A 13916-nucleotide genomic window follows, 5' to 3' on the forward strand; every position below is an offset into this window, starting at 1 on the left:
TCTGCGCAGACATTTAAATTTAGTATTGTGGTGTCACCCTACAGGGTTTATAATTCTTTCAATGAATTCTTTGTAAAGGAACTGGCATCATTTTTTAAGAGGTTATGTTGAATTCTCGTTTCCACAGCACAAGTTGCCATGGATATGTCAAGTTCTTAATGTTTGTTTACAGAGGAACGAGGTAGAAAAGGTTTATGGTAGCTCTTTTCAATTGTGTGTTTTGCTTTCAAGTGATGCTGTTCTCACTGGAGTTAACTGGCCAGATGTAAATTGTCCAGTCTGCTTTGAGAATTAAGCTCACTTTGAAAAGAGCTAATGCAGAGATGTTCATGTGTATATCCTTATTTTGCATTAGCTTGTCAGTTGTTCAGGTTGCTTTATTCCCTCTGCAGTAAAATGACCCTGCTGATTGTGTGCCCTGTGTTGTGTGTTGGTGTCCTGTCAGTCAGCACTGAAATAAGGGAGGGAGTGCACACACCTAGAACTAAGGAACTGCTGCTGCCAGATGTGCTGCATCTCATGTACTTGCACGAGGCAAAGAGGTCCTAGACTTGCTGTGATTGGGAAAAGGGGATGGTGAATTTTCTCTGGCTCAGAACTGGCATAACAAGGAAATCAGGCCATAAAACTCCTGCATACATAGATGAAATGCCCATGAGAGAGCATTTGTATGTTGTATTACATAATACAGTACTTGAAATATGTTTCTGATCTGTTCTCTGCCTTCCAAGGCATCTGCTTTTCTCCTTCCTAGCTGCACACTTTTCTCCCCTTCCAAAATCAAGACCACAGAGATAAATGTGTTTATGTAACCTCTCAAATCTTGATTCAGGAATACAAACTGCTGACTTTGGAACCCATGCAAACGACCTGCACAGCACCAGACTGCTGTCAAGTAACCACTCGAAAAAGTATGTGATTAAACCAGAAGTCAAACATTAACTTGTTCCTTTCCCAGGTCACACTGGAAGAGGTGTGGGCAGGCATATGTGAAAGCTGAAGAAAACAAACCCTGTGTTTGTCACAGTGAAGGTGTCACTAAGTGCTGCTCATGTCTCACTGTAAGCTGTGCAGTCCTTAAGGATAAGACAAACAACTGCTGCAGGACACTTGGTTCAGTTTTGGGTCAAGCAGCCAAAAGAGTAGCAAAAAGTCAAGAGGCAGCATAGTGGAAAAGAATGAAAAGGTCAATGTCCTGTTGTGGAAAGTGAAAGGTAAGAGAGAAACACCTGTTGAAGAAGCAGCTGCTAAAAATGGATGACCACTTTTAGTAGAATTAAAGAATTGCAGCAGCTTTCTTGGTAAAATTGATCCTTGTGTACATTCTTTGAGATTTTAATTGTGTAACTCCACAGCCTGTTCCCTTCCAGTTCATAATTAAAGGGGGTTTCTTGAGTGGGGAGAAGCCTGGGCATGGTCAGTCTGTGTCAGTTGATTCCCATATGAGCTCTGCTGTCAACCTTTTAAAGTTACCTCACATGTAAAGTTTATTACAAGTATTTTGAGAAAAGTGTGGTAGCCTTATACCTTGTGTGTTCCAAAACCTTGAAATGTCTCTACAAAAAGTGTCTTGTGTGTTTTAAAAAGTGTAAATTAAATACCCTCAGTGTGCTAATTTTAGTGCAGTAGGTCTGAGTTTCCAGGTGAAAGTGACAAGATGTTCTCTGGGTTTAGTATCCATAGCAATAGCCAGAGGTGCCTTTGTGGAGTGACAGGTACAGAGATAGGTGTGTTTGAAACTATTTATGTTTCACAGAAGAGCTCTTTCATTGCTTTTATAGATATAGTGCAGAGTATCTTGAGTGATTCATGCAAGCTAAATACCACCGCCATTCAACATCTGAATTTTCATTCAGAATGAGCAATGTTGAGTCTGTACTTTCTGCACCTCTGTAGAAATACAGTTTCATTGGGTCCTTCCTTGTAACCAAACATCCAGTCAGGGGTGTGTGCCTGGGAGGGAACCCTTGCAGAGCAGTGAGACAAGCTGCAGTCTAGTTTTGTTTGACCTAAGATCAGCTTCTTTGGGAGGAAAGTGGGTGTGGATCTGAAGACATGTCCAGGACTAAATGAAGTTGTGAGACTTACTGGAATTGCTGAGAAGTGAATTTCTAGCTTCAGGTTGTGAGGCCTGATGTGGTATTGGCTCCAAATGCTGCTCAAATATAGCCCATATCCCACAAATGTATAAGCTCATCAGGGTGTTAAAACATGACAGTGCTTGGGGGTGAATGCCTTCTGTAGTCCATGCTTATTTCATTTTATTAGATGTTGTCTTAACAATACCAGTTTGTCTCTTCTGATAATCACCAGTGACCAAATGCTTTTATGGCAGTTCAAGCCTAATTTCCAAGTAGATTTTTAGGTTAAAAGCCACCATGTTTTTGTTTAGTGTGTTGGGTTTTTGATTTTTTTTTCCCAATCATCCCATAAGTTGATTTCCCATACCTGGAGATCGTGCTGTACACAGAAAAGCCATTTGGCCCTAGTTACAGGGAAGAAAACCCAAAGTGCTGTGTACATCTGTTCAATTACCTCATTTTCCATCAATCCTCTTGGCCTGACCCAACAGCCAGCTTTCAATGCTGACACTACCAGCCATCAAGATCCTAAATATTCAGAGTAATCTCTATTAAATGCATTTGGGTTGACCCTTAATACACAGTGAGAAAATGTCCCAGATGCAGAATATTGGGATTAAAAAACAAACAACAAAAAAGATACTCAGAATTTTGTTCTTATTCCAAAAGGTGCTTTTATGAGTGTGTCAATGTGAAGGAAGCTGAGCAGCCACCTTGTTCTTAAGTTCTCCTTGCTTTCATATTACTCTTCTGGAACAGGTCATGTGATATGGGTTATGTGTTGAACTAAATTACATGAGGCTTTAAAGTGAGAATGCTCAATATATGACAAGTGTCAAGTTCTGTTTTGCTGGAAAATATTTGTCTGTTTTTCCTCAAGGTGTGTGCACATAAAAGATCCCCTGTCATGTGCAAGAACTGAAGCTTGTTCTATGAGCCATAAAAATCAATCTTTATATTCTGAATTTATGAGATTTAAGTCTTCAGTATTGCTATTTCTCTGTGATATGCTTTTGATGTAATTATTTTCCTTTGAGAGAGGAATGAATGTGTATTACTGCTTAGAAGAGTCATATTTGAGAAGTTTGTCCCAAACCATGAGTAAGGTTTTAAAACTTAAAAGTTCCCTTTGTGTGCAGATGGGATATGAGAGTCTCCTGGGAGTTTATGATTTGCACTTCTGTGCTGCTTTATGCAAACAGTACTTGATAGCAGGAACTTACCTCCAACTGTGTTCTTGCAGGAATTTGTTATTCTTGTTCTCAGGGGGTATTGCTTGTTTGATCCACATGCTCTTTATTAGTCTTCTGTGCTGAATGCCTGAGAGGAATTGTGATAGGCAGGTATGGTCAATTTAATAAATGAAGGCATTTTTGTATCCATCTGAAATGTCATGAGAGGACCTTTATGCTGGCTGGGGCTGTGACTGTTCTGTCAGGCTGCCAGGTCTGAGAAAATTCATACTGAGAAATGGTATTTTTGAAGGTTCTTAAAGGGCGTGGTTGAATTCCTACTTCTCCTATCCACATAAGAGAAATAACTACATAAACAGGATGCCATGATTCTCTCTCAAAGCAGTAAAGAGCAGGTATGTGGATTTATAAAATAAAGGAATAAGAAATTATTCCCAGCTGTTTTTTTTAATTTTGATTTAAATACCTGAATTATTTCCTCTAGTTTCCTGTTGCTTTTAGTGACAATTTAGCTGAAACTTTGAGAAAGGATTCTTTACTTGAGGTGCTCTTGATGTGATGTCCATCATCTCTAAAGTCATGACCAGGTCAGAGACCTAAGACCTTGGAAGACTTTTATGTTGCATTGGGTTTTTTCTTTTTTATGAAACATAGATGTATTAATTTTAAGTGTCTATTTTTTCCTGTATTATTCCTTTCTCCTCCTTTTGGGATTAACAAAAAAGCAGTTATCAGCTACTTAGTACCAGAATTCTGTATTCTAATTTCTGGGGAAAAAAATCTCCTAGAGAAATCAAGTGAATTACTGTAAGCATGTGATTTTTTGTGAAACTCTGAATTAGGCATATAAAAAGTCACTCTGTTCAATGTCTTGCTGTTCTAGAAAGAAGGATTTTTACACAGGGAGAGTTCTGCATACTTTTGAAAGCATAGCAAGAATGCCAGTGTTCATAAGTAAAATGGGCTTTCAAATATAGTGGCAATACACTTAAAGTGGATGCTATAAAGTCTATTTACTGGCTCATCAGTTACCTATAACCTTTATTTTCTTGCTATATATCAGTTTTTATACATTTTAGGGAGTAAAAAATTGATGATTTGAGATTCATTAATTTAAAATTTCTTTTTGGATTGGCATTTGTGCACTTAGTGTCACTTCTTGAGCAGGCTTTTTGCTCTGTTTTCTGTTTCTGGCTAAATAGGATGGGTGTGCATGTTAGAGATGTGTACTGGGAAGTCTCTGCTAGGGGATTCCTTAGATCTTAAAACTCTGGGAGTGCAGGAGCAGCCTGCTCACCCTCCTGGCCTGGAAACAGTTGTTGCACAGAGGTGCTGGCATTCCTGCAGACAGAAACTCTTAACTTTTGAGTTATAATGGTGGTGAAGGGAGTCTGTGAAGTGCAAATACACATTACTGGAGTATTGTGTATTATAATGACTCGTATTTAGCAAAAAGAACATGGCTTGCCTCAGTCCTGCATAGCTGCTGTTAAACTTTTATTTGTTTTCCCTGATATTTTAGACTTTTTAGCAGCTGTCATTAATCGTGGGGTTGAACAGTGTGAGAGCTAGTTGGAAACAGGTGGTGCATGCTCCAAATATCTTGAGATACAAATAATGGTCAACAGTGTTACTGAAACATAGATATTTGTGATAGCTTGTATTGGTTTTGTTTCAGCAGACCTTAGGTATTCTTTGCTGTGGGGAAGTACGTACAAAGCTCAAAAATGAATTTAGGCATAAAATGTTGCAGAGACATCAATTCATTTTGAATTGCTGAAGCTGTACAAAACCAGCATAGAATTTGTTTGCATTATTGTGGAAGGTATGGATTAAAGCAGCAGTAGAATGTCACGGCTCTCAGCTGAATGACAGCTTTGTATGGAGCATTTCATTTAACACGCTGCAATTCCCACCCCAAATATTCCCATGTCCAGTGAATGTGGCGTGTGTATAACTGGGAGATACAGTGATATCTTTCACAAGCAGGTACTTTGGGAAGGCTCAAACTTCAGGCAAGATCTGGTATTTTGTACCTTATTTCATTTGCAGTAGCCTATCCTGTAGCACAGCATTAGTTTCGGGTCTTAAATCTGTTTGCAAATTGAGCCTTGTAAAGTTGCAGCTAAAAGTGCATCATTCTGAGTGTGTTGTAATTGAAGACTTTGGAGAAGAAGAAAATTGAGGCGATTAATTGGGCTTCCATAATTGAATCTGTGGCTGAAAGGCTCTTATTAAACCTTTTAAAAATATTTTCCGTATCTCTGTGCAATGTTGTTTTGCTAATCTGTTCAGTCAAGTAAATGAGGGTTGATTCAGAGCTCTCCTTTAAAGCAAAGTCCCTAGACCATTAAGCTGGCTAAAATAAATGTAGGCATTTGGTTTTCATTAGTGTTGTAACTGAAACAAAAACATTTTAATGACTGATCCCAGAGTGTTTTGAAGTTTGTGCAACTTTGCTAGGAAGGTATTTAAACTGTAGTATCAGTTGCAAGTTGGCCATAAGCCAGATTTCAAAGCTGTTTCAAAGTGAAATGTTGGGTTTCCAGAGTGTTGCAAAACAGTAAAATTTTTAGAGGGGAGAAGTACTGGAAGGTAGTTACAATAAAATTGTATTTTATACAAATAAAATGGTGAAATGAAATTATCTGCTAAAGTGGTAAAGGACAATGTTCGTGCTGTACTACAGTTTGCTGCTTTGCTAAAGAAATGTTTCAGTTATTTGGAAAGAAACATGATTTTGAACTTTAATACTTACATTTACAAAGAATTAACTTTGCCCAAGAAATAGAGTGCATTTTTAGGTGGACTATATTAAACTTGTGCAAAATGAGATCCTGCTTCTAAGGGAAAGAATTTCATATATTGCTTACAATATCTAATTTAAGAAGTACTTTTTGGGAAAATATTTAGGTTTTTCTTGAAAGATGATGGCAGTAAAATGTGATTAAAAATTAGCATTTGGTCTTGGACTACTAAAATATTCTATAGCTTTCCATTTGTGGGAGAAGCTGGAGATAGCTTATTCTGTATCACGCTGTAGTCACAATAATGTCTCGGGGCAAACCTGCAGAAATTGTTGAAATGTTCTGGGTGATCAGGGGTCAGTCAGGGAGGCAGGGACTGGATATCAAGAGTTTTGTCATGGCCAGACTGCATTCTTGTGGTTGTGCTTTGCCTGGGTACCAAAAATACTGTTTACCAGGATAGTCTTAGGTTTTGGTGTCTCTGTTTTATTTTTTGTGTCTTTATGGTTGATTTGGATCTAAGTGGCAATTAGAAAATGAGTTCAACTAGATGACTTCATTTGGAATATTAGAAATAGGTAGCTATTTGAGCTAGGGAAAACCAGCACTTCTAGCAAAAAACTCCAGAATTTCTCAGATGGAATTACAGAGCAGTTCATCTGAGCATGTTTGAATTTTGATGGGTTCTTTCACATAGTTATAACCTTAGCGCTTTATCTGTAGTTGACTAAAATTAAGTGTTCTTACAGAAATCCCTCTGTCTTGAGCAAGAAGCAGTGATCTGAGTGTTTCATCCCAGTGTTCCAGTTGGTATGTTTGTACTCCACTTTATATATTCACCTTTTAGGAATAGTGTTCTTACACAGAGATTTTGCATATCATGAAGGTTTTATTTGAATGCCTGAATTAAAGATTTTTACAAATGTCAATTAATGAGAGGTCGCTGCCCTTCTGGGACTGGTCTGCAAGGCAGTTTGTCTTTCCCCTCCTCCCATATTCTAGAGGTTGTGGTTGTGGTTTCACTGTTGGGATGTTCTGGCTGAATTGTACCATCTCCTAAAGCTTCTGGAGAGCACTTTATACTTACACTCTCACGTTCTGCAAATGAAAATAAAAGAACTGATGCAGATTAATGTTTACTTTGTTTTCTTTAGCTACAGGTTAGAAATATATTTACATTGAAGTTAGTTTTGCTAGGCCATGTAATAGCCATCTGACCACAAGATGATAATAGAGATAAAAAATTTTGCTGAAGATACCTTGCCTCAGCTGAAGATTTTGGTATTACCAGTTTTGTGTTGTTCTACACCTGAGAAGGAACAATTTGTCATAATTCAGTTTAAGATAGCTTCTTTTTGTGATCATAAAATGCTAGAAGCTCATCTATAATTACACTGCTCTTTGAAACCACTTCAGTCAGTTTTCCTTTTTTTATATCTTCCCCCATTCTAATAGTCATTAGAGGTTCTTAAAAATACTGCTTTCAAGTCTAATTTTAGAACTTAATTTCTTGAGAATATTTAGTTGAGATTTATTACTATTTGGTAGCACCATAATCTTAGTACTGAAAGGAAATACTAACTTGGTGCTAGTACTAACATGAAGAGAAACATCTGATTTAGCCTAAGGAATTAAAAGCCTTATTAGAAAGGAGAGAGCTGTTCAGTACCCTTTTGCTGTACCATTTATTCACTTATTTTTTCTAATATTTTGGTAGTTTGAGGAGGGATGAGATGGAGATGGCAGGACTGAATAGCTATGAGAAGGCAGAAAGAAGTCAAATCTTTATTTGTGCAAGGCCTGTCAGAGTGCTGGGTGTGTGTAAGGAGCAATGATGCCTTTTGCAAGTGTGGAGGAACAGAATAAACAGGAAGAGAATGCATAGTTCTTAAGCTGGAGAAAAGGCAAGGTGATGAAGAACATGGAATCTTACTGTCTCAGAGTGTGAAATTATTTGAGCTAGAGGCATGAAAACCTTAACATCTTAAATAGAAGATATTTACCTCTCTTCTAATAGTCCTTCTGTTGGCATTAATAGTATGAGCAGCTAAAAGTTCCTGAAAACCATAAAAATTTGCAGCGCACTAAACTTTGCTGTTTTCCACGGTTAGCATCATGTGGCAGGGAATTTAAAAGGCTGATTGATTTCAAAGACATTAAGGTGCCAAATTTAGATTTTTATTGAATGTTCCCTTGTCAGGAGCAGACAACTTGCTTTGCTTCTGTTGTATTTCTCTCTACTGTTAGGCTGCAACTGGGAGCAATATTCTTTCTAATGAGACTCCTGAGCATGGAGCTGCAGTAAGAGCAGCAACATCTGTCTGTAATAAGGCTTTGCTCTCTCTCTCCTGCTTTATTTCCATATGCCAGATGCCTGGTGGCTTCATGCAGCTGAACCTTGCTCATAGCACGTGAGGGGAAGAAAATGAAGGTGCTGTGTGCAAACCCAGGAGATGCAGGCACAGCTGAGAGGAAAACAGTGTAAGGTAGGAATATAAATTGCAAGCTCAGGAATGTGTGAGTTATTGCAAGGGAAATAACTTCTGTAAGTTCGGTGTCTTTTTGGTATGGGTGGGCTTTTTCTCCCCTCCAGAAAAGGAGAAAGTCAGAATGACAAGAGTGCTGTTTTACTAGGGAGAGTTAGGATGTAGGGTAGATGGAAATTCTATGATGGGAAATTGGTTTCTCGATGCTGATGGAGAAGAAAAGCAGGAACTGGGGGGAAAGATGCTGCAGTACTGACAAGAACTTTACTTTGAGAGAAAGACTTGAGAAATCAATCAAGAACAGCGATGAAGAGGTCTTGTGTGGCAGTTGCATTAAAGGTAAGTACAAGTACAGTAATTGAGTTTTAAACTAGAACTGGTCAAATGAGCCATAATTATCTCTAAGAGCTAGAAGCAGCAAAGTTGAATGTATGGGATTTAAAAGGCAATTAAGTAACTGAGGATTTTTTTTACTGAATCCTTTTGTTATTTTCATTGTTCTGCTTGTAATTATTGTTATATCTGATTTGACTCTGTTAAAAAGCAGGTAGAACAATTAAATTATTTAAAATATAGTGCAAACAGAAGTGCAGCCTGCTGCAGAAGTGCAGACCTCAAGGGTGTGCTTGGATGGAATGGAAGCTGGACACTGGCTGTGGAGAGTGAGGTCCTGCAGCAGGGGAGGGTGTGCCATTAAAATGACATCAGTACTTCACTTGAACATCAACCCTGTCAGTGGAAACAATTTCTGTGTGATTCATGGAATTGTGGACTTGTTGGGGTTTTTTCCTTTGGTTTGCCTCATTGCCTGGACAACTAATGAAGGGGTGGCTATAGGAATGCTTGAAATTTGGAATTAACCCTTTTTCATTTGAGGAAAGAATTACTATGTCTGGGTGAAGATACTGGCATGGTTTCTCTGTAGAAGTGGAAAATTTATATAAAGTTTTTAGGTGACAGAACGGGGAGTGAAACTTGCAAATAAAACTTGCATGTGTGTGCTTTCCTGTTCTCTTGTTCACATTATCCACTCAACATCTCTAAAGGGCCAGTAGTTGGAAATATTTACCTTCTACATATCCAAGCAGAACTACACCTATATAATAATACCTAAAGGTTAGAGAGAGAGTGTGTGCTCATGTAAGCCTTGACAGTTTTAGTCATTTAATGACAAAGTAGTTCTGTGACAGGGAAAGCAGTATCCAGCACTAAGTACTTCTACAAAGTTATTTGCTTTGTAGAAATGCAAAAATTGCAGTTCTTTGTTTATAAGAGGCATAGTTTGTTTGGAGATCAGACAATTTGGCTACATGGTGCAGAATTGATGATGCAGAGATGAGGCCTCCACCATGTCTGAAACCTACCTTAAAAATGTCATAGACTTCAAATGTGAAACATTGTTCAAACAGTTAAAATAAAAAACCAAAAAATAAACTCCTTCCTAGGGAAAGCATTCCCTATAGAGTTGTCCATTTTGTGGTAATCATACTTTTATCTGAAGAATCAGATATTTTGTTGATTTTGAGGTTTAACAAATTCTTATTTTGTGGGTTGATTTATCACAATCATTCCTGTATTTCAGTCACAGAAATGTAAGTATCTACAGTTGTACAGACTGCAGTGTGTACTATTATAGCTGCTTTCTATGAGATAAATGGTTTCATGAGCTGCAGAAAGCAGGAATGCCTTTTCTAATTCATAAACACATATGCTTCAATACCATTGCTAACCTAATAAATACTGGAGTGAACTGTCTTATTTCTGTATTGATTTACATGTGATTTCTCCTCCTAAATGTACATGCCTGTCTAAAAATGTGCAAATAAAACTAACCTGTCTCTAAAATCTTCTGGCTTGCTTTCCTCCAGCAAGGATATTCTTAGTTTTGTTTTTCTTATTGAATGTTCACTTTCAGCGGCCCACTACTGCCACTGATGATGTTAAAGATTCCAGGAGCAAAATTTTAACGTGATTACCCTGAGACATTAAGCAGAGATTAAATTAGGATTTCTTAAGCATTCATGGTTGATGGAAAGTAGAGCAAATCAGCAGACTGTGAAATAGCAATAGGTCTGCCTTGAAGTTTTAAGCTGGGAGTGGGAGTGCTGGAATGCCAGATTTCTGCCTCCTCCCTGACTCTTACTTTTTGAGACTTTGCACTGCACTTTTTCAAAGAAAGGTCATGAGTAGGAGCATAGTCCCCTGCTATTCCTGAGTGCTCAGAGTCTTCTCTGAGAGGAGAGTGAGTGGGGTGATAAACTGCTTTCCCTCTTTCCATTACCTCATCCTTCCACCTCCTTGTTTTTCCAGTATAAGCCAGTGTTGCAGACACTCCTTTTTTTTTCACTACTTTTTCCTACAGTGACCTGATGGGCAAATTGCATATTTTAATGGTTTGGTACAAAAAGCCTAATTCTTGTTTGTGCTGTGCTGTGAAATAAAAGTGCACTTTGTGTTTCTGCTTAGCTTAGCAGTTCCAGGAGGAAGTGGTGTTTGTATTTGTGTTTTCATTTCTCGGAGCTTGATGAGTATCTGTGCAGAGCTCATTTCAGGAGATGAAGGGGGAATGACAAACCACCTCACTACTTCCATCTACTTTCTATCCCATCCAGCTCTGCTGCTGTCCATAACAGCAGGTCCTGCCTGGGGAATGGAGCAGTTTCTCAGATGCATTTTAGCTCTGTGAGTTATTTAGTGGCAACAGCTGCTTCCATCTGTGTCCATGTTCAGGAAGAGATGTTCAGCTGAACAGGCAGCTTGCTTTTTTATTGTGATGTGTGTAATGCTCACATATGGTCTCAGTTTGCAAAGCTGCAGAATATGGCAGATTTTTTTATAAAGCTTATTGAACAAAATATGAGTGTAGGAGTGTGTATGTTTGTATTTTAAAAACAAACAAACAGCTCCAAAAATCACCCTGAATCTCATAGTGGTAATTTGAAGCTATGACCTGTTTGGTCATCTATCCAAATAAATTTCTGTTATAAAAGGCAGGTATATTATTTTTCTCTGTGTATTCCACCCTAAAAGTGAAATTTTGTTTTCTGTCAAGGTCTCCAGAGAGGGAGCCAGGGCTTTTGGCCTGTATTCCCAGTTCTGAGAGTGTACCTAGACTCTATTTGCAAGTGGCTGGTGTCATCACAGGCAAAGTTTCAGTTCATTGAGTCTGTGCACCTCAGTCTACAAAATACATTTTTGATGCAAATATATGTTTGGGCATTGGGATATATATATGAACTGTAGATTTAGTTATTTTAAAAAAACAAAAAAAACCCCACCCAAAACCAGTAATCTGAGAAGTAGAAATTCTATTTTAAGATAAAGACAACTGAGTTTTCCTCTTCCTTCTAAAAAACTCTGGATATTGTGTAGCACATAGAAGTCTTTTTCTGCTAAAACAGTGGATAGTTGCCCTATTACTTGTGTTAGCTATTGTTTTGCAACATCAGCTAACTTGGAGCCCAGCAGCCATTTCTTTTCTCAAATACTGTGATTAAACACTTTTTACTTGTGCTTGCAGACGGGAGGGGTGTAAGTCCCAGTTCTGCAGCAGACAGATTAATATACTGACAATATAACTTTTATGAAGAGGAGTTGTGACTTGGAAACCTTCACACTTGTGAGTTCCAACAGGACAAGCTGAGGTCAGCAAGAGGGAAGGCAGACTGCATCTTCAGTCCCTGCAGTGTGCACAGAAGGGTGAGGAAGCATGGCATAACTAAAATTTAAAGTACTCTAATTATGTTAAGGTATTTGGAGCCAACAGGTAAGTTCTGGTGCTTCCTAAGAAGCTTTTGATACAGGCATAAATAATGCTAGCTGAAAAAAATGAAAAGCAGACGTGCTCAGATATTCTCTGTCTGTTCTTATGTTTCCTGTAGAGTACAGATTTTAAAAAATCCACATTTTATTCCAATGTTGTTGGAAGTACTGGCTCCCTTTCTGCAGTACTCTGTGTTTCAGTGATCAGTATAGACATGTCCCACTTTGAAGTGGTCTATATCTAATTACCTTGTTGAAATTCCATGCAGAGCTCCACTTTAAAACTTACACTGAGATTCCCTCGTTCAGACTGTTTATTTTCAATCCAGTTACAACTGCTTTTTCACTCTAAGAAAAATTTGATTTCCTAGAAAAGCAATGTAGAAAGTGTGAAGTGGCATAATATTCTGATAATGAGAAACTTTGTTCTGATCTTTCTCATAAGTATCCTTTGCAGAGATGTGATTTTCCTAAATGAGCACAAATACTTTGTACTGGTTTATTTTCCACCTCAAATAAAGGTTGGATAAACATGAAATCATATTCCTGATGTTAATCAGGTATTAAGAGTATTAGAAATCTGCCATCAGTTGCACACAAATATTTAACTTTTGTTTGTTTCAATTACACACATTTGATTACATTTTGGGTTTTGAGTAAGGTACTTTATATTCATGTAGTAGGTAAAATCAGTGAGATGCTTCATGCTTCCTTGGACAGCTAATTCTTGTGGCTTTCCACACCCAGCACAAACTGTATCATAGAGGCCTTGACTGGAATGTCCTTGGGAGTCTCCTACCCCAGTGATAATCTCTGAGGGATGCTGAAATAATATCAGGTCATTTTTGAAGCCATGTCTGCTCCCTTCCCATCACTCCTGAGGTTTCCACTGAGTAAAGCTTTTTACTCTCAGTTCTTGAAATCAAGTCAATTTTGTTCAGTTTGCATGAGCAGTTAAGAAGTTGTCCGATAATTTTTTTTCAATGGATGCTGCCTGAAGCTGAGTATCAAGACACTTGTTGATAATTGTTTTGTTGGTAATTTATAAGCACAAATATGGTGTCTAGATGTTGTCTTTCACTGCATTGTTTCAGACTTGAAAATTTTTGCTTGAAGATACTGTAGATAAAATAATCCATACCGGTTACTTTGTGGAGAGAATGAGATTGTGATGATAATTCCTATTAATCTTGTTGTGTAAAAATTGCATCTTGGTTTAAAAGTCTCAAGATAACAGCGTTCTGACAAGAAGTCATCATCCAGAAGATGCAGAAATTAGATTATAATTGTATCATACAAATCAAATGAGGGGGTTACTGGTGAAGCAGTTCAAAAGGGGAAAAAAGTCATTGTTGACCTTTCTGACAGAGGGGTCTGCAGGGCAAATTTCAGAGAGTTGTACAGGTCTTGGGCTAGTAGTCATTGGACTCCCTGTGTAATGGCAGGATGAAACTTTGCCTCTTGGCAAAACTTGGTTGGCTCAAACTACAACAAAAGTGTCAGGGTAATGGATGTCTCTAGCTACCAGTAGTTCTAAGAATGACACCTGTTTTTCCTAGTGTGAAATTTTGTCTTTTTTCAGTATTGACAGATGAAAAAATTGATTTGACTGTTATTTTCAGATAATGGAAATTATCCTCACATCTT

General features: G+C 38.0%; 1 protein-coding gene across 2 annotated transcripts in view; it reads left to right on the plus strand.

Moving 5' to 3' along the window:
* Positions 1-13916, plus strand: part of DISP1 (dispatched RND transporter family member 1) — an 84350-nt gene that overhangs the window by 11654 nt on the left and 58780 nt on the right. Inside the window, exon 1 of one of the 2 annotated variants that reach the window (XM_056488553.1) lies at positions 8408-8507. The exons of the other annotated variant lie outside the window; for it this stretch is intronic. The gene's annotated coding sequence lies outside the window, so the exon portion shown is untranslated. Of the gene's footprint in view, positions 1-8407; positions 8508-13916 lie in introns of those variants that run through there. 2 annotated transcript variants of the gene reach the window in all.

This window comes from Oenanthe melanoleuca, chromosome 3, assembly GCF_029582105.1.
Source record: "Oenanthe melanoleuca isolate GR-GAL-2019-014 chromosome 3, OMel1.0, whole genome shotgun sequence".
In the NCBI taxonomy this organism is placed as follows: Eukaryota; Metazoa; Chordata; class Aves; order Passeriformes; family Muscicapidae; genus Oenanthe; species Oenanthe melanoleuca.